The sequence below is a fragment of the Macrotis lagotis genome, chromosome 6, assembly GCF_037893015.1.
Source record: "Macrotis lagotis isolate mMagLag1 chromosome 6, bilby.v1.9.chrom.fasta, whole genome shotgun sequence".
Lineage (NCBI taxonomy): Eukaryota > Metazoa > Chordata > Mammalia > Peramelemorphia > Peramelidae > Macrotis > Macrotis lagotis.
In genome coordinates this window covers 167,308,119-167,328,569 of record NC_133663.1, presented here as the reverse complement: position 1 = coordinate 167,328,569, position 20,451 = coordinate 167,308,119, and the positions used below count along the sequence as shown (strand labels likewise).

General features: G+C 34.1%; 1 protein-coding gene and 1 long non-coding RNA gene across 3 annotated transcripts in view; one reads left to right on the top strand and one right to left on the bottom strand.

The window, feature by feature from the left end:
• The window catches only part of ITGBL1 (integrin subunit beta like 1), a 422,854-nt gene that overhangs the window by 383,121 nt on the left and 19,282 nt on the right, over positions 1–20,451 (bottom strand). The gene's annotated exons all lie outside the window — the stretch shown is intronic.
• Positions 4,673–20,019, top strand: LOC141491915 (uncharacterized). 2 transcript variants are annotated; one of them, XR_012469801.1, is made up of 3 exons: positions 4,673–4,805; positions 13,068–13,274; positions 19,674–20,019. It is a non-coding gene; the product is annotated as an uncharacterized LOC141491915 (long non-coding RNA). The 2 variants fall into 2 exon arrangements; XR_012469802.1 differs by lacking the exon at positions 4,673–4,805 and adding an exon at positions 12,619–12,722.

Here is a 20,451-nt window from a genome sequence, read left to right as displayed (position 1 = left end):
CTTACTGATTCTCACATGAGGTAAAATATTCTGAGGTCCTAATTTTCCACATTAGAAGAGGGAATAGTATAGGGAGATTTGGCAACTCTCACAGTCAGCCAAGTTAAAAATCTGAGAGTCATTTGTGTTTCATTTCTTTGCCTGTTATCCACAACTAATGGATGGTTAGAGGGACCAGTTCTAGCCCTGCATCTTTTATTAACTCAGGTATCATTAGTTCATTTATCTGACCTCTCATCTCCTCATCTGTAAAATGAAGCAGTTGATCTAGATGATCTCTAAGGAACCTTTCAGCACTGATATTCTTTGAGACTGAATTTGAGCTTATTAAAGTAGAAAATATTGAAAATCTAGCTTCAGGCATTTGACCACTTGCTGCAGATATATTTTTCTTCAATCACAGAAAAACTCCATAGAGAGCAGCTGAAACTTTGTCTAATTTTAGGTGACTTTAGGGACAATTTTTCTTGTGAATATATGATGCAAAACTAGTGAATGAAGTAAAGGTGATATGTCTTCATATAAAAAAGGCCACAGTTCTACTTAAAGTTAAGAATTTAGGACATTAACAATGATGGTGAAGTAGCATAAGCATTACCCTGAAAATTAGGTCTGATATGATCAGTAACATGTAAATCATGTTTTTTTAATTCCATATAGACTTGGAATAGATGTGTAATTTATTATTAATAGATGTGTAATTTAAGGATTAGTACCCTCATTTATTTATTTATTTATTTATTCATTCATTTTTTTCTTTTTTTCATTGTCTTGTTTTTGGGGGGAGGCAATAGGAGTTAAGTGACTTGTCCAGGGTCACACAGCTAATAACTGTCTAGTGTCTGAGGTCAAATTTGAACTCAGGTCCTCCTGACTCCAGGGTTGGTAGTATAACCATTGCACCACCTAAGTGCCCTACTTTCTTATTAAGAGGTAGCTAGGTGGCACAGACTGATAGCGTCAGGATAACCCTTTTTCAAATCTGGGATTTATTAGTTCTATGACTCTGGGATAGTCACATAACCCTATTTGCCCCAGTTCCTCATTTGTAAAAATAAGCTGGAGAAGGAACTGGCAAACCACTTCAGAATCTTGGTCAAGAAAACACCAAATGGCGTCACAGAGAGTCAGATATGACTGAAATGACTCAACAACAACAAAAATTCTCATTTGTAGATGAGGAAATTGAAGCTCAAAGAGACTGAGGGACTTGCCTAGGTTGACATGGCCAATTAGAGGCAGAGTCAGGGCTGGAACAGGCTCTCCACTAATTAACTGGACTGTGAGTTTTGTAAAAAAAAATCTGTAATTTAATTTATCACCTAGCTTATCAACTTCTGCTTCTCTCTAACTCCTTCCCTATTTCTAGGGGGCTTAAATAAGCATATCAATACTTCTTCAAGTCCCCCTTACTCCTAGTTGCTCAGTATAACTAAAATACCATGAACTTGTCTGTTCCCCAGTCACATATGGGTTGGTGCATATTGTATCTCATTGTTACCCATAAAGGTTCCAGTTCATTAGCCAGAAAAATCTAACATTCAACTCTCTTATCCTAACCTCCCATCATTTCATCTTTCCCTTTGACTCATGCCTCCTAAACCTATTAATCATTTGAGATCTCCAATTCCCCTACTCCTTAGTCTTTTCTTAATCCATTACCCACTGCTCTGACTTTAGCAGGTCACTTCAAATCCATTCTGTCCTCTGTTTTCAAGCAGCTAATCACTTGACAAACTTCAGTACTGCATTACTCCCATCATCTGCCTATTCTGTCCCCCCACACCCCCTACAATGGTGAAGGGTTCTGAATGACATCTAACAACCAGATTGACTGAGTGCTTTACTAATCCAAGTTATTCAATTTCAACTATGCTTTTACTGCATCAAGGGCAGATTTATTCCTCCCTGATTCTCTATCTCACTCCCCACCAAACTTCTCTTATTTAACATTTTTTCCCCAATTACATATAAGAACATTTTTTAACATTTAATTTTTTAAATTCTGAATTCCAAATTCTCTTCTTCCCCTCTTTTCCTGAGCAGGCAAGCAATTCAACTTGGTTATATAGGTGTAGTCATGCAAACATATTAGTCATGTTGTAAAAGAAAGCCTAAAAAAGACCTAAAAAAATAAAAAGAAAGACAAGAAAAAGAAAGTTCACAAAAGTATTTGAAACTACTCTTAACCTCATTCCAAGGATCTCACATTTTCACCCTTTCTCTAATCTCTTAAATTAAATCCTTATCTCTTAATTTATTTTCCTACATGACTGTCATTTCTCTTTTTCATTTTTCTTCTTCCTCTCTTCAATGAACTTTTGGATTTGAATCCAATTCATAGACTCTTTTGAGACTTCCCCCCCATGAGTAATTTTTCACTGATTTCTTCTTCTGACATGATATTATCATCTTTCTCTGTGAAGTGGTTTTCTATCTGTCTATCTAAAATGATCCTTTAGCTTTTTTTGCTCATCTTTGTTATTTTAGCTCTGCTCCCGGATATAGGGAGTAAAGATCCAAGCTTTTTATGCTGGGACTAGGATCTGATTCCTGGCTTGTCCTTGGCCAAGATGTTGCCCAGGCAGTCTAGGACTTGCCTTTGATTCTATCCCTACAATCTTCTCTATCAGATTGCAACTTCACTAATTTTCTCTCAACTCTTCAGCCTCTTCCTTTTTTCCCACTGGTTCTTTTGCTACTGACTTCAAAAATACCCGTGTCCCTCATTCTTTAAAAAATAGAAACAAAAATTTTAGGTTTTACGGGCATGTGCCTGCTCCTTCCTCAGCAAAACTCCTTTTAAAAAATAGCTCCTTAAGATTATATACCATAAGGGCAGCTAGGTGGCACAGTGGATAGAGCACCGGCCCTGGAGTCAGGAGTCCCTGAGTTCAAATCCAGCCTCAGACACTTAATAATTACTTAGCTGTGTGGCCTTGGCCAAGCCACTTAACCCCACTGCCTTGCAAAAATCTAAAAAAACAAACAAAAATAAAAGATTATATACCACAGCTGAGTGAATTATCCATATTGCAGGAGATATTGATATAAATGAAAATATAAGCCTAGACCAACTATACCTTCCATTTATCCATATATATATATATATACACAAAAATACACAAATATAGACATAGATATTCACACACACATATATATGTATACACACATATTCACATATATGCCCACACATATATCTGCACTTTCAGAGAAGTGCTACAGACCTGGAGTCAGGAAGACCTGAGTTCAAATGTGACCTCAATTATTTCCTAGTTTTATGAACCTGGGCAAATCACTTAATCTCTGTTTACCTCAGTTTCCTCATCTGTAAAATGGGGGTAATAATAACACCTGCCTCCCAGGGCTGTCATGAAGCTCAGATGAGATAATTGTAAAACACTTAGCAGAATCCTTGACATATAACAAGCACTATATAAATATGAGTTATTCTTTTTTTTCAGGTTTTTTTTTTGCAAGGCAAATGCAGTTAAGTGGCTTACCCAAAGCTACACAGCTAGGTAATTATTAAGTGTCTGAGGCAGGATTTGAACTCAGGGACTCCTGACTACAGGGCTGATGCTCTATCCACTGTACCACCAAGTTGCCCCAATATGAGTTATTTTTAATGCAAATACTCATGCAAGTATACATGCATGCATGTACACAATGTACCAATACACAAACATATGTGCATATTACATATTACATATAAATTCTTTTTTCCTTTTGTATTTAGGACTACAATAGTAAAACAGATCCATAGAGATTAAATTCCCTTGATCAGTGTTGATATGTGGAGTATACATATATATTTTTATATAACTATATATATTCATAGAGCTATATATTTGTATATATATATATTTATATATAACACACATGAATTTGGATGGGAAATTCTGGAAACCTATTTCTGGTGACATCTGACCATTTCTGTTAAGGAATAAATATTTATTGGCTCAATTGACTTTTAATTGCCTCCTTTGAAAGTTCATTCAGGGAATTATTTCCTATTTTCTGTCTTAAAAATAAAACAAGCCTGAATCAGATAGCCTCATAAAGTAGTAGCTTAAATAATTCTTAGTTGAAAAAAATTACTTCCCCCTTGTTTAGTAATAACTATATGGAAATCTGTCTTTTGAAAATAAGACCCATGAGGTTCAACTAATTTCCTGAATTGACTGAGATAAAATCCCATGATGCCAGGCTAATACAAAGAGTAAAAGTAACAGTTCACTGTTCACTGAACACAGACAGGCCCTTGAAAGGGAAAAGACTTGGTCAATCCCATATTATCAAATGAATAGTCACTTATTCTCCCAAGTAGTGAAAACATGCCAAAAGCTAACCTCAGATTTCTGTTTCTATATAAAGGAATCAGTCTTGATTATTTAATGTATAAAGGTCTGTAGCTGAATTTTCATTGGACTAAATTGACATTATTGGAATCATTTCAACAGCAAAAATTGCAGGCACAATTTAAAGGAACTTTAGTGATTTTGTGTTTGTTTGTTTTATTGCTGTTGCTCTAATGAGGATATCCAATTTTCAAAAACAGTTATGAGTGGTGTGGATAAATAGGAGGGTATGGCTTTAAATCTTAATTCAAGGGCAGAATGTCATTCACAGAGTCATATCATTTCCCATGTTCCTCTAGGTCTCCCAGCAACTGATGTCCTATGGCATCAAATGAACTTGTGAAATTTGACAGGATTATAACACCTACCTTCAGGCTATGAAAACACAGTTCACTTAAGCAAGAAGAATATATGCTTGGGAAAGAAAAACTTGTTAAGACTTGGGTATGCCAATTTTACAAAAATATGGTTGAAAATAAGCAAAATTGTTTGTTGTAGAAATTTTGTACAAGCTAGCAGACAAGTACTAAGAAATTCAAGGTGTTATGAAAAAATTAAGATAATACTATTTTATAAAAAGATGATGTGAAGTTAATTGCTAAAAAAATCTTCACACATTTTAGATTATTTCCCAGTTGGTTGGTGTATGCTCAAAACTTAAAAAATAACTCTTTCTTGCTCATATCTCTGTACTTTAAAATGTGTGGGGGGGGGTTAGAAGGGGGAGATTATGATTATTTGAGTCCTGATATAACTGATTTATAATTACTCAAATGTATGAATAAATGATTGTATAAGTAAGGAAGCCCTCATTTTAAGGTTTTCATAGAGCTTAATTCACCACATTAAGAATATATTATTAATCCCTACTTACAAATAAGGAAACAGACTTAGAGAAGTTCAGTGATTTGCCCAAGATTGCACTGTTAGTAAGTATCTTAAATGAGATATAAATCAAGGCTTCATAATCATGTATTCAATGATAAAGAATATGCCCAGTCATTTTAAAAATCTCAAAAAAGGGTATTTTACATTTCATTTTTCTTATATTTTAAAGTAAAATCTAACTATAAATTTCTTTAATAAATAAAAGTAATGTCATTTATGAAGGAATATTCAATAAATGATTGTCAAAAAAATTTCCCTGGGTGCCATTAGCCACGATGTTTTTTGCTAGCTTACTGAAATCTCCTAACATATTTTCCTTTCTCCAGAAATTCCTAATGCTCCTCTAATAATATCATGGAGAAAGCTAAAACTAAAGCAAGTTTCTTTCATTGTTTTGTCTTCTTATTTTCTTTTTTCCCCCCAGATGTAACAGGAAGAAAAGAGAACTGAACTGGTGGGTCAGGAAAACAACTTTTAGTAGCAGTCCAAAACGCTGCCACAAACTAAATTTATGACCTTTGCTTTGTTCTGATTAATGTTGTTTTATTATTTTGAACTTATGAATACATTTTGATCTAAGAGAAAGTATTTACCACTTGTAAAGAATATTCCATTTTTTAAAAAGTATACCAACTGTTCTCAGAAGCTGCACCCTTTGTTTTTTCCCAGTATGTTGCAGACATTGACCATCATTTGACCAAAATTGTGTTGCATTTCCATGTTGACTTTATTGGCATTGCCTTAGTGATTGCTCCCACCCACAAAATCTGGGGACTTAATATTTCCATCTCTAAAGATATTGCACCAAATCCTCTTACAAATATCTGGTTCCCAAGTTTAAAAAAATGAACATATTTATTTACAGATCAATTAAAATGGTTAGGATTGTCATCAGATCAACCTTAATGGACTTGCTCATTCCATCAGTGCAATAATCAGGGACAATTTTAGGGCATCTGTGATGGTTAATACCATCTGTATCCAGAGAAAGAACTGTGGAGTTTAAACAAAAAAAGTTGTCTTATGTATTAGATAATTTTGCTATCTCTAATATTTTATTTTTTTTCCTCAAGGATTTTTTTTTCACTAAACACATTCAATTTTGATCAATGCATAGCATGGAAACAATGTAAAGCTTATCAGATTGCCTTCTATGAGAGTTGGGGAAGGGGGGGTTTAGAAAAAAAGTGTAAAATTCAAAACCTTGCCATAAAAAGGATAGGTATAAACTACTTTTGGATATAATTGAAAACAAATAAAATATTTATATAATTTTTTAAAAAAAGGATTATCATCATAACCCTTGGAAAATAATAGCAACACAGATGCAAGCCTCCCCTGAAAGTCTTTATAGTTTCATCCAATCAGAATACTGCCCTTGCTAGTGTTTCAGTTAGATATATCCCTAGTGTGGCTTCTTGGTACTTGTCTCACATTAAGACTCTTCACAAGAGATCAAAAGAAAAGGAAAAGAACTTATATATATATATATATATACAAAAATATTTATAGTAACTCTTTTTGTGGTGACAAAGAATAGGAAACTGAGGTTGATGTCCAACAATTGAGGAATGCCTGATCAAATGTATTGTATGATTATGATGGAATACTATTCTGATATAAGAAATGACAAGTAGGATGGTTTCAGAAAAAGATGGAAAGACCTACATGAACTGATGCAAAGACTCTACACAAAACACTCTTTGCAGCCCTGCTAGATAGCAATGGTTGCTCATAGGGAACTCCCCTCTCCACAATTCTACTGGATGTCTGCACAGCATGAGTATGTTTTTCAACTCCATTAGTGTAACTAACTCAAATAAAAATGGAGTCCTCTAAACCATTATCAGTGTTTTCTTATTTTTATTTATTTTTTTCCTTTTCCAATTACATTTTAATTTGATTTTGGTCACATTCAGGAAGGCAGTCTATCTTTGACATTTCTATTCTATTCTATCCCTGCTCTCTCCTCTTACCTCTCACCTTTCTACCTCCCCTACCTTCATTCTCTGAATATACCAGCAGATCTTGATGCTTATTACTCCTCATTATGGTTTCTTATAATGGTTCTTTAAACCATTCTGGGTAATCCATACTGTAAGTGGTAACACTCTCCTTCCCATAGTATGCAAGTTCCTTGAAGGCATGAATTATTTTCCTTATTGTTTTGTTGCTTGGAGATTGATCTGATACCTTATGCACCAAATCTTTCTCTCAGTAAGCAAATTTAGACAAATTTGTAGCATGATATCGTCATAAAATCACAAAGATAATAAATTCTTTTGAAGTCATCTTACTATGGGGTTGGCAACCTACAGGAGAAAGCCAAATCTGGCACACAGACAGTTTTTATGGAGCCAGCTAGCTAAAAATACTTTCTAAATTTTTTAATTCAATACAACTTTAAAATGTTAGAAAAAAATCATATCTTATAGCCTGTACAAAAATAAAACTGGACAGAATTCCCTTTAGGCCATTGTTTACAGATCCCTGGTCTAAATGAGGAAAATGAAACCTGTGCCTATGAAGTGACTTGTATAAGATCACAGAGTTGGTTACAGCACCTGGACGACCACCAACAAGCTAGTCTCTTGAAGTCACTTATTTAGTTTTTCTTTTATTTTTTTCACTAGTTTCACTATTTATTCACTATGAATATATCTAGAAAACTGTAAAAGATGATTATTACCATAGAATTTGACTTATTACATTATACATAGCCTCACAATATAAAACTGGGTTCATTAAAATTGAATTATTGTGGAAATTTGATGTTCTAGAGCAATCATGAATTTGTGATTAGCAAGTTGATGATTCTCAGTATAAGACCTATATCATCTCAAAACAACAGAGTTTGCTTCCACTTCTTGTTGCAACATTAGAGGAGGACTTTAGGGGACTAAAAGAGACAAAATCCAAAAACGAAAAAAAATCTATGGAACAAAAATATATCAAAAGGGGACACACAAATAAAAAATGTATTTTTAAAATATATATAATATATATTATATATACACACATAAATATCTATACATGAGTGTGGTCATAATTATGGTTTCTTAGATTAAAAGTCATGGGTTTTATGAGTTTATGGATTTAAAAACTAATTTTAAAAATGCTAAAGAAGGGAATTTATCGTGTTTTATTAAGAAAAGGAATGGAATTTTTTTTAGATAGTTCTCAAATGCTGTCCAGCAAGTGGTTTAGGTGAAAGCTAAGACAATTTTCATCTCTTTAGATTTCTCTCTCCTCTTAAGGAGATTGAATTATATACTTGTGTGAAAACTAGTGCAGTTAGAGTGGAGTATTCCTGTTGAACACTGGGAGACTGCTACTTTTCCACTTTATTTCTCCAAAGGCATTAGTACAAAACTCTGTGAAGTGATACTCCTTTATGATGTAGCCATATAAATACAATTTATATTTAGCCATATTAATACAATTTATAATTTGTTATAATTTAGCCCTATAAAACACATTGTTGAAAGGATAGCAAAGTCAAAAGGAAACAAAATATGGTACAACAGCAATTATAAATGACTCACAATTATGGATGAGAAGAAAGAGATTGTACATTTGAGCTAAGGATCAAAGATTTTATTTTTAGTAGAGAACTATTTAAAATAGTCTTTATTTTAATATGAAATTTTGTCTTTTTTTCTGATGCTATTATGAGAGTCAATCTGGCAGCATGGGTATAGTCAGATTCAGTATCGCCTCTAATACCTTCCTCAGTGTATGTGACCTTTTATTAACCTCTCAGAGCCCACAGGCAAATGTCTAAGACTATAAATAGTGGAGAAAGTAATGATTTGTATTGGTAGGGGGAGTTTATTCATTAGGAATTCTCAATATTAATGAAATTGCAGATTTACTCTCTACTTCATGATCCTCCAAAAAATGAGGTTAATACAACCATTTCTAGACATCTTTCATCATTACTTAGCTCAAAGATATAACATTTGGAGTACATGTTTATAAACATTGCCCTTTATGTAAAAATCAGAAATAACTAAATATACTTTCATTATTATAGTTAATATCATGAAATAAATTGTTTAAAAGAAAGTTGCATGAACAAGAAAAAATATATCTTAAAAATATATGGCACATTTTTAAACAAATTAGTCAATCAATAAAATATATTGATAACCTGTTTTATGCAGACAATTTATTTGGTTCTGAAAATGGAAACTGATGAAAGTATGTGTGGCTGTATATGTATATATATATATGTATATGTGTGTATGTACATGTGTATATACAATCTATTCAAATATGTATACATATATTAAATTGTACATGCTTTGCAAATATATTGTATAAAATTATAAGCTGTATATAATTATAAAATATGTAAAATATATAAAATTATATACATCTGAAGAAATATGTGTGTGTGTGTGTGTGTGTAAAGCAGGGCTATCCAAGCTTACTTTTAAAAGTTTTTATTGAATCACTAAACAATATATTTTGATTTGCCATTTTCGTGAGAGCTCTTCAGTAGCTCAGCTTTGTTTACTGATACATTTAATAAACCCACAGGCAAGTCACATTTTGAATGGCCCTGATCTAAAGTGTGTAGTGTGTGTTGTGTGTGTGTGTGTGTGTGTGTGTGTGTACATCCTGCCATTGAAGACAATACAATTTGGAAAGATAGGGCACATTAATTTAAAAAAATAGCTTGAGGATATGAAGAGAGGACACTCGGTGTGACTTTGGGCAAGTCACTTAACCCTATTGCCTTGCAAAAATCAAAAAATAAAAATCTGTCCAAAGTAGTAGAGCCTACAAAGAGATAAATAACTCAATTGGAATTCAAACCAACAAAAAACAATAGGAACAAACATGATGAAAAGAACACAAGTTGGATGGAGAGAAGAGCTAATTTTGAAGTTCTGCTAGCATTTATTAGTGATGTGACATAGATCAAGGAACCAAACCTCTGTAACCTTTAGTTTCTTTATCTTTCAAATGTGAGAATTGGAATAGTTTAATTCTAAGATCCCTTTTATCACTAATAGTCTGTGAAAATCAGTCTAAATCAATATAGTACAACTTGAATAAATCATACGTTAAGCATCCAATTAAAGGTGCAATTATATTACCTGTAGTTGATCTCAAAGACATCCAAGAGGGGATATGTTTTGAAAATAATAAATGGCTTGGCAATCTAACTTCCAGGTTTTATATAATGAATCCTAGTCCTTATGACCAAATTTATGACAGATCTAAACTTTATTGGACTTGATGGGAGACTGGCAATTCCTTACTAATAATAATAATAAGGGGTAAAATCTTAACTATATTTAGCTATTTATGTATGAGTATTCAGCTTCCTATTTCAGTTTTAAATGCCATCTAGACATCTAACCAGTCCATCTTGCTACCTAGATGCTGCTGTAAACCCACTTCTCACTTAGACCAGCACTCCTCAGTCAAGACATAGACCTCCAAACTCTGGATCTATAATATTCATGCCAATAAACCCTTTGAGAAGCTCTATGACTATATCTCTTACTTGAGGCCTATCTCAAAGATTTTGATTGATGATTGAGTGAGGGCAAATTAAACCACTTAGTCTACTGTATCTACTAAAATGTTTGAAGCTCTGGACCATGAATCACTATCATACCCCCTCCAATCAATTACTATTCCACATGATCTTGCTATTTGCCTGCTTTCATGCCTGAATTCTCTCCTTCCCTCTTGCTTCTTCCCATCAACCTATTGTTATGGGCATAATAATCAAAATAATTGACTGTCCTTTATAGAAACTTGCCATCCTTGGGACTTCATAAAACAAATGCCTTTCACTGACCACAACTTCCTGCATGCATTGCCTTGCCCCAATAAAGTGTAAACTTTATAATGAATGAGCTGCTCATAGGAAGAAGGAAAATATTCAAGTAATCAACAACTATTACATTCATATTTGCTTTTCAATAATGTTTATTTTTAAGGTTTGACTTTTCACTACAGATTAACAAAGATGACAATTTTTAAAGGGACTTGGGAAGATTGATATACAGATAAAGGAGCTATGAATTGATATGGTCATTCTAGAAAGTAATCTGAAACTGTGCCCTTTGTTCATTTCTCTCAATTGGGTCTGACTCTTCATGACCTCATTTGGAATTTTCTTTTCATTTCCTTCTCTTAACTCATTTTACATATAAGGAAACCAAGGCAAACAGCATAAATGGTTTGCCCTGGGTCACACAGTAAGGGTCTGAGACCATATTTGAATGTAGGTCTTCCAAACTACAGGACTAGCATCTATTACACCACCTACTGCTCCAGAATTGTACAAAAGGAGTATTCATCAGAAGAGAAATGACCAAACAAGCTATAGCACTTGAACATAATGTATATTCATTGTTCTTAGGCAAAGATGCAATGAGCAATTTCAAAGAAACTTGGGAAGATTTTGTATGGATTGATGCAAAATGAAAAATACATAACCAGAGGAATAATTTGTACTTTTACAATAATGAAATTTCAAAAAATGAAAAACCTTTGAAAGACATAATTTGGTCACTGTTGGGATCAATCAAGATTCCAAAGGAAAAATGATAAAATGTATTACTTTCTCATAATAAAAAGGTGATTTTCCAGAGTGTGGAATGAGATGCTGTTTTTGAACACATCAAATCTGTGGACTTTTTGCCTTCCTACACTTAATTTATTCCAAGGGGTTGTGAATTACTACTTATTTTTTGGAGGGAAGAAAAAAAAGAGAGCTAGCACTGTTAAACTAAACACCAGGGTTATGCAAACACCTTAAAAATTCATGAAAAGGAAAAGAAAGAAATTCACATAGCTATATGACAAATAAGACAACTTTAAAACTAACATGGGTTCATATTCTGACTTTGACTCTAGTTATATGATTCTTACTTTTTCTGAGCTTCATTGATAGGGATAGGGAATATTTTATATTGCCTTATATAGCAATGTTATCCAATAAGTTAAATGGTTTGTACATTTTAAAGGGCTAATTTTTTTTGGTTTGTTGTTATCTCTAAATTAGCTTCACTCCAAATCTCTGCCCCACCAATCTGATCAATTGCTACCTGTCTTTTAAGATCCAGATGGAATGTATTTGTATTCTAATCTGAAACTGCACTTGACCCTTAAATAAATCAAATTTTAGTAGTGAAATTTCAGAGGGTGCTGAGGCTAGCTCCTACAGGAATGGTTTACAAAAGTTTCCTGCTAACTTTCCAGTTATGAGCTGTATTATATCTCAGAAATCTGGCTACATATATCAGGGCTTTATATATGTTTATATACGTATGTATATACATACATACATACATATATATATATATATACATACATACACATTTTTCCCACTAGAGAGACAGTTAACCATTTACTGGGATATCACTGACAGTCTCATGGAAGAGTTGACTTAGACAACCTTCCCTGGAGCTTCATCAAACCATAGAAATTGGCCTTGGGAACAATGTAAGTGTTTTATTTTAATTTCTTTACTTCTCTCCCTGTCTCCTCCACCCCATGGATTCCCAGGGGTCTTAGTCTAGAGACCCTATTAAGTCCAACTGTTAGGCTATGAAAATACCTCTAAGCCCAAGCAAATCATTATAAATATGTGAATTTGGGGGGTCTCTTTTGATTTCAAAATGGTCTTATGTGAAGTACAATTGTCAAGAAGCCAAAGAAAGCCCCTGTTGTTGTGATTTAGTATTCATAATAAACAGAAATTATACAAAGTCCACTGTATAAAAATAGCTAATATCCATGAAAATAAACTTTATCTGTATTTTTTCTCTATTTTCCTTTAACCACTAGGGACAAAGGAAGTCCAGGCTAATGAGAGAATGGCTGCTGTGCTGACTCAGAATGAAGCTGCCTGTTTAGATAATAGTTGACTTTAAATGCAATTGCTCTGAGATCTTCAATTACTGCTGGGGGAACTGCTCTCTCAAGGGGTGACAAGCAATTTGGATTCAGTGGTTGCTCTCACCTGGCTCTTTCTTTGAACACTAATTTAGAAAGGTATTCTTTTATACAAGCAGGGTCTGGGGTGTGTAGTAACTTTGACATGAATCTGATTTTAATTTCATTCTCTGGACTAAGACCAAAAAGAGTTTTTTTTTCTTTATTTCTTTCTTTTGTTTCTTTAAATTTCCAGAGTAGTTATGTTTCTGTGTGTGTGCAGGAATATCCTGCCCAGTCCTCCTGTAGCACAAATGGAGTAGTTCATACTATTGTCTATAGGACCACTCCCAGCTATATGATGAAAAGAGATACACTCTCTATAAGTTGATATTCCACAGTCGTTTAGGAGAACATCACTTTCTATGGGAGATTCTTGGACTCTGACATCATTTGTTTCTCTATAATATTTCAAAGGATTTTTGTTTTCATCAGGCTCATTGCTTCTTTCTCCAACACATAATTGCAATCCCTGTAACAGCAGATTATTTCATAAGGGGATTTAGTCTCCCCAAATCACAACCAGCTAACAATTCATTCAGCAACAACAACAAACAATAATTTAACATTAACCATTTACCAAGAAATGATAAAAAGGATAATATTTCTGCCCTCAACATGTTAGCTAAGTGATGTAATAGACATAGAAAAGACTTTACAGGCAGAAAGTCCTAAATTTTAAGAGTGCTCAGACTAGACCTGAAAAAGATGTAAATGATATTCCAGCAATGTTGCAGTGGACAGAAAGGTAGAAGGAAAGTGGCAATTTCATGGTGTCATGGAAGCCAACAGAGGAGAGAGAATACTGGTCAAGAGGCAGCTAGGAAGCACAGTGAATAAAGCTCCAGTCCTGGAGTCTGGAAGACTCTACCTCGAATCTTGCTTCAGACAATTACTAGCTGTGTCACCATTGGAGGGCATCCTGTTTGCCTCAGTTTCCTCATGGCTAAAATAAGCTGGTAAAAGAAATGTCAAACCTCTCCAGTATCTTTCCCAAATGGAGTCATGAAGATTCAAACACAAATGAAATGACTGTACAACAGCTTTCAAAAGTGTCTGAGAAGTCAAAGATTAATTAAAACTCTAAAATGTGATGAAAAACCATCAGAAAAGCTTCACTTTTTTGATTCCTGGTTAATCTGCTTTCTAACTATTATTCAGGTAAAATTCTTACTGCAAGGTTCTCAACAATGCTTTAAATGCTAAATTCTTCATCCTTCTTGACTCATCTTCAGTAAAGAATATGGTTGACTTTCTTAATAACTCTTTCCTCCCTTGGATTTTGTGATTATCCTACTTAGTCTCCTTTGTTGGATGATTATGTACTTCCTACCCCTAGTTGTAGGTTTTGTCCTTAGGGCCTCTTCTTTTCACTCTTTAAATCCTATAATCACATCAGTTTGGATGAATTCAATCATCATCTCTAAGCAGATGCCTTCTAAATCTAGATGTTCAGCCCCAATCTAATGCCTGAATTCCCTAGTTCCCTCTCAACAACTTCCTATGAAAGGAATATTCACCTAAATGTTTCATAGCTATCTCAAAATCTTGTCAAAAGAGTCTATCTGTCTAAACTTTGTTAGCATCATTTGCTTTAGATGAAGTCATATAAATAGTCTTCAAATCAAGCTGAGACATTAAGCACAGTCCTGGTGTTAATTGGCTAGTGCATGCTCTATCTATAAATTCAAATTTAAGATCATCAGTTCTAGTTCCAGTGCTAATTAGCTAGTTTTCTGTTTTACATGATACAGATCTTCCCTTTCTCCCATCTGTGTGGCTTTGAGCTGTAAATCATTATCTTTATTTGTTCTTCAAAATTTCTTTATACCCATCATACTTGTGTAACACAAATCTATTGAAGCTTAAAACTTAGGTACAGGGCTGAATGATTTTTATTTTAGTGATAACTATGCTCTGAACATAATAAACTTAGCCCCATTGATTATGTAATTGGTAAAAAGCTATAAATGAATTCATACACGATGTTTGTCATATTCTACATATTGAAATTGGAATTCACCATTCCCCCCTAAATTAGCTCTTCCTCTGAACTTCCCTATTTCCATTTAGGTTCATAACCTTAGCATCCTCCTTGATTTGTCTCCTGAATGAAATCACTCACCAAGGCTTCCTAATTCTACTTTCATAATTTTTATTGCTGTTGTTTAGTCATTTCAGTTAAGTCCTATTTGGGTTTTTTTTTTTTTGGCAAAGTTACCTGAGTGGTTTGCCCTTCCCTTCTCCAACTTATTTTACAAATGAGAAAACTGAGGCAAAAAGGGTCCTCAGGATCTCATAACAAGTAAGTGTCTGAGACCAGATTTGAAGCTGAAGATGGGTATTCTTAACTCCAGACCCCACTCTGTCCACTGCCCCACCTCACTGCCCACTTTCATAATATGTTTCACAAGATCTTTCATCTTTGTTTCTTTCTCCCTCCTCCACAACCATGATATTAGTTCAGATTTTTTTCACCTCTCAACTAAACATTTTTCTTCATTGGCTTCCCTGTTTCCAATCTCTCCCTTCTCCAATGGATCCTCCTCAAAACTTCTCAAATTAGTTATAGGCATGACCGTGACACTACCTGCTTCTAATAATTTCAGTGTTCCCCTTTCTCTTCTAGAACAACAGATATACAATTTTCACATTACCATTTAAAATGCTACACAACCTCACTCTCTCAATGCTCAACACAGTATCTGGCACATATCAGATGTTTAATAAATGCTTATTGACTCACTCCAGCATACATTTCCAGATATATTTCACATCATTTTTCCTTTATAACTTCTGCATTCCAAGTAAATTGACCATTTCACTGTTCCTTGAAACCTTTCTTGGATAAGAAAATGTTCATGTTTATAGATAAGGAATAAATTCATCATTTAAAAAATCTAAATAATAAATCTTGAGTCAGTTGGAATTGAACTGGATGAAGATACAAATGGTGAACTAGCAGAGGGAGAGTTTTAGTTCAGGAGAAGCTTTACCCTTTCATGATCTATCCCCAATGTCTGGAAGGTACTCCTGCCTAACTGGGAAACACTTCCTGAGGACACCCACTCTACTTTGCAGTAGCTCTAATTAGGAAGAAATTTTTCCTTCTCTAAAGTCAAAATGTGCCAAAGAAACCTCTTTTTAGAATGTGTCCCATAGCATCTGAAATGAAAATATTGTATAACTAGGTACTAGATTTAATAATCATTCTTTTTTTAAAAAAGGAAATGAATTCTTTAAATGTTTGGAATGCCCTTGGGGCTTATATAACTAACTATATTGACTGAGAAGAAACTAGCACATAACTTGTGCTTTTCTGTTTCAGGGAAGGAAAGAATGTTTAAATGGCCAATTCCTTTTGCTAAGAAAAATAGCTACCCTTATCTAACTATTTTGCACAGCAGAAAATGATAGCTTTGAAAGAGCAGTAACGACAAATTGAGAAATAAATTATACTGTTTTGATTTTCTTCTTTTGACTCATAGCACTACTGTCCTCCTTCCCCAATGATCATAGTCTCATGTAGGACACCATAATATAAGCACACTGATTTAACAAAACATTCTAACAAACATTATCTAGGTGCCTAGGATACTGAGATAAAAATTAAAACAATCCCTGCTCTCAAGGAGTTTACGTTTTTTTGGTACAATGTATACACAGGTAATATAGTTATTCAGTTGTTTTTCAGTCATGTCCAACTCTTCATGACCTTATTTGGAGTTTTCTTAGCAGAAGTACAAGGGTGGTTTGTCATTTTTTTTCCTCCAATTCATTGTAGAGATCAAGAAACCAAGCAAATAGGGTTAAGGGATTTGCTTCTCAATTAAAAATTAAATTAAGAAATAAATGTGCCTTGGACAGGTACATAAAGTGAACTGGGTCCAAAACTGTATAGGAAGAGATTATATTTTCAACAATAGTCACATTTTACTCTGTTTACCCAATTTCCACAATTAAAAAAGAAAACTAAAACAGAACCTCTAGAACAAACATGCATGGGCAAGCAAAATAAAATACCACATTGTCCATATCCAAAAAGGAATTTCTCATCTGGAATCTTGAATTCATCATTTCCCTGTTAAGGGAATGGCATACATCATCATCACTCCTCTAAAATCATGGATGATCACTACATTGATCAGTTATTAAATATTTCAAATTTATTGGTCCACAGATCATTCTCTGCCTATGCTAGCAACAAGAAGGAAAGTTTTGTGGGGGAAAACTTCTTGATATGTCTTCAGATATCCCAATGTAATAAAATATCTTCATCATTCCTTCAATGGCTTTTTATGGAGAAACTTGTCCTTTGCATAAATTTTTAATCATTTGCCAGAAATACATGAATTACATACCACACCAGGCCCTTAAAAAGAGTGTGCATGACTTCTTAGATTTCTAGAGTTTAATTTACAATCCTAGAATTTCAGAGCTATAAGGGGACCATGGAGACCATTTACTCTATCTCTTTTAAGTGATAAGTCTTAGATAACACAGCTAATTAGTCATAGAAGTCCTAGATCCAGTTCTGCAGGCTAATAATTTCCTGTTTTTTTTCCTCCATAATGATTGCTCCCATTTCCATATCCATTTTTTCAGATTTACAAAGTGTTTTCTTTATAACACCTCTGTGAATGGCCATGTTGCTTCTTTCATAAGGTTACTATGGATACTATTCCCCATAAAAGGTACAGACATTTTTGTCTTAAAACTGTTTTTATCAAGGTCCAAGGAATACTTCCTATTTCTAATAAACAGAAAATTGAGAAATGAGATTTGTATGCTTTATACACCATTGTATAGATTCTAATCACGTCCTCACATCTTCATCTTGCCAAGCTGAAGATTGCTCATCCTTTCAGCCTATTTCCATACCTGGGATTTCCTCATTATTTGAATTAACCTTTTAGTTGTCTTTAGTGCTAGTTCTTATTTTTAACTTTAGTAAAAATTATTAGAAGTGAACACAAATTACTTTATTTTATGCAGTGTTTTAAAGCATACAGTAGATTTTTTCAAGCTAGATTTCTCCAAAATTCTAGTGGTAGAGAGAGAGAATTTGAACACAGTACTTCAGATTCCAGAAACAACACTTTTTATTATACCATGGTGCCTCAGTGAAACTGAAAAGACCCTCTAAGGTCATACAGTCTATCTTCCTCATTTGTTTTTTTAATGAAGGAAGATGAAGTCTAGAGTCAATAAACGAATTGCCCATAGTCACATAGATAATAAGTGGTAAAACTGGGACGTTTAGCAGATTTGTATCTTAGCCTGAGAATAAGAAGAGTGAACTGGAAACAAGACTCAGTGTGTCAGCTATGATAAACAGCAGACTTAGATATCAGTCCTGAATAAAGCAAAAGGCAGGACAAAAAGCATAAAGCAAAACCATCAGCAGGATAAACAAATTGAACAAGGAATAGTGGGAAAGAGCCAGGTCTAGTTGAATAGTCTGCTGAAGAAAATATTTAGGTTTAGCAAGTTCTTGCCATCATGCCATCTTTTATTTCAGGGCATCATGCTGACTTTGCTTCTCTTACTTCTCTTACAAAGCACAGCTGTATGATTTATTGAACTCAGAAGCAAAAAATAAAGCACATTACACAAACACACACACACACACACACACACACACACACACGAATGAGTACTTAACTGTATGGCAAACACAACATGACTTTTGGATGCAAAGCACAGAGAAATCAAAGAGGGCTGAAATAGTCAAGGAAGGCTTCTCAAAAGAGATGGACCTGAAAGGATTTGACAAGAATGATTTAAATAATTTTAGAGAAAATATCCTGATAGTAATCTTATGCAGGATGGATTGGAAGAGAACCTAGAAACCCAGAGAGTAACTAAACAAATTAAGTCAATTAAGTCAAGTGAAGAAGCTCTTACTAAGCACCTACTTTGTTAAATGGGGGAAATATAAAGAAAGGCATAAAAACCAGTCTGTGCTCAAGTAACACACAATCTAAGGCCTAACTTAACATGCAAACAACTATGTACAAATAAATTGTATACAACATAAACTGAGGATATCTCATAAGGAAGGTACAAAGATTAAGGAATATGCCAAGCAGCAGGTAATATGGATTTTTTGATGGTAGCAGTGGATGGAGAAAAAAATAGAAAAGATAGAGATTTTCAAAGGAAGAATCAACAAGTTTTTGGGCAGACTGAATATGGAGGCTTGAAAGAGATATGAGTAAAAAATGATTGTAAGATTTGGGTTGGGCTTTCTGAAAAATATGGTTTGTAGTTTTGCTAAGAAAATGATTACTTTCAAATTAAAGATTCAAATTCAGATATTCTTTTATTGTTTGCTTAAAACTAGGTATACCTTGGGTCAACTACTTCTTCCCCTTAGCTGTTTTTTATCAGCAGTTTTTTAAGTCTGTAGTTGTCATGGGACCTGATGCATCCAATGGTTCTGCATTGATTTGACAGTTAAAGAGAATTCTGGAAAGAAAAGGAACTGCAGCTGAGAGAGCAGATGGAGGTGGAATTTTCTTATTTGTTGTTTTCCCATTGAAGAGTTGTGATCAGAAAATTCAGAAGGAGCCACAGATGGGAGTTTCTACTTTATACAACAGGATTTATGTCCAGATGCAAAACCACAGGGGTTAGGGTGTGAGGGCACCCCGTGGATCTGTGAAATTCATCACTGGCCTTCTGTTCTCTACTTCATTTTCCCCTAGAGGCTATCTTTGCCAAAAGCCAAAAGTAATTTTCATCTCCCAAATCCTTCACTCGGGGACTTAGCATGCAATAAAGGCTTCTGAGGGATTTCTGAATGCTCCATGGAATTTCTTTAGTGATAATAATAGCATCATTTTTAAACAAACATCATTGGATACTTTGTTGGTTTTGATCTTGCTAAATAAAGTTTTAAAATGACAGGTAGGGACATGGGGGTCTCCTGATATGTTAACTCTGATTCAAAATCAAAATTTCATATCCATGATGAAACTTGACTTACTGGTTTTAGGAGGCAAAGGAGAAAAAAATGAAGTTTTCAAGTCTAAGTGACTAGGGAAATGTTGGTATTATTGGCAGAGATAGGAATGATGGGGACAAAATTTGTTCTTAGAGGGTCATTTGATTTTGTGTGTGTGTGTGTGTATGTGTGTGTGTATTTGTGTGTATATGAATGTTTTTAAATCTTTGAATCCAAAGTCTTGGTCCTCTTTTTCTGCCTTAAATCATCTATATTGATACCACAAAG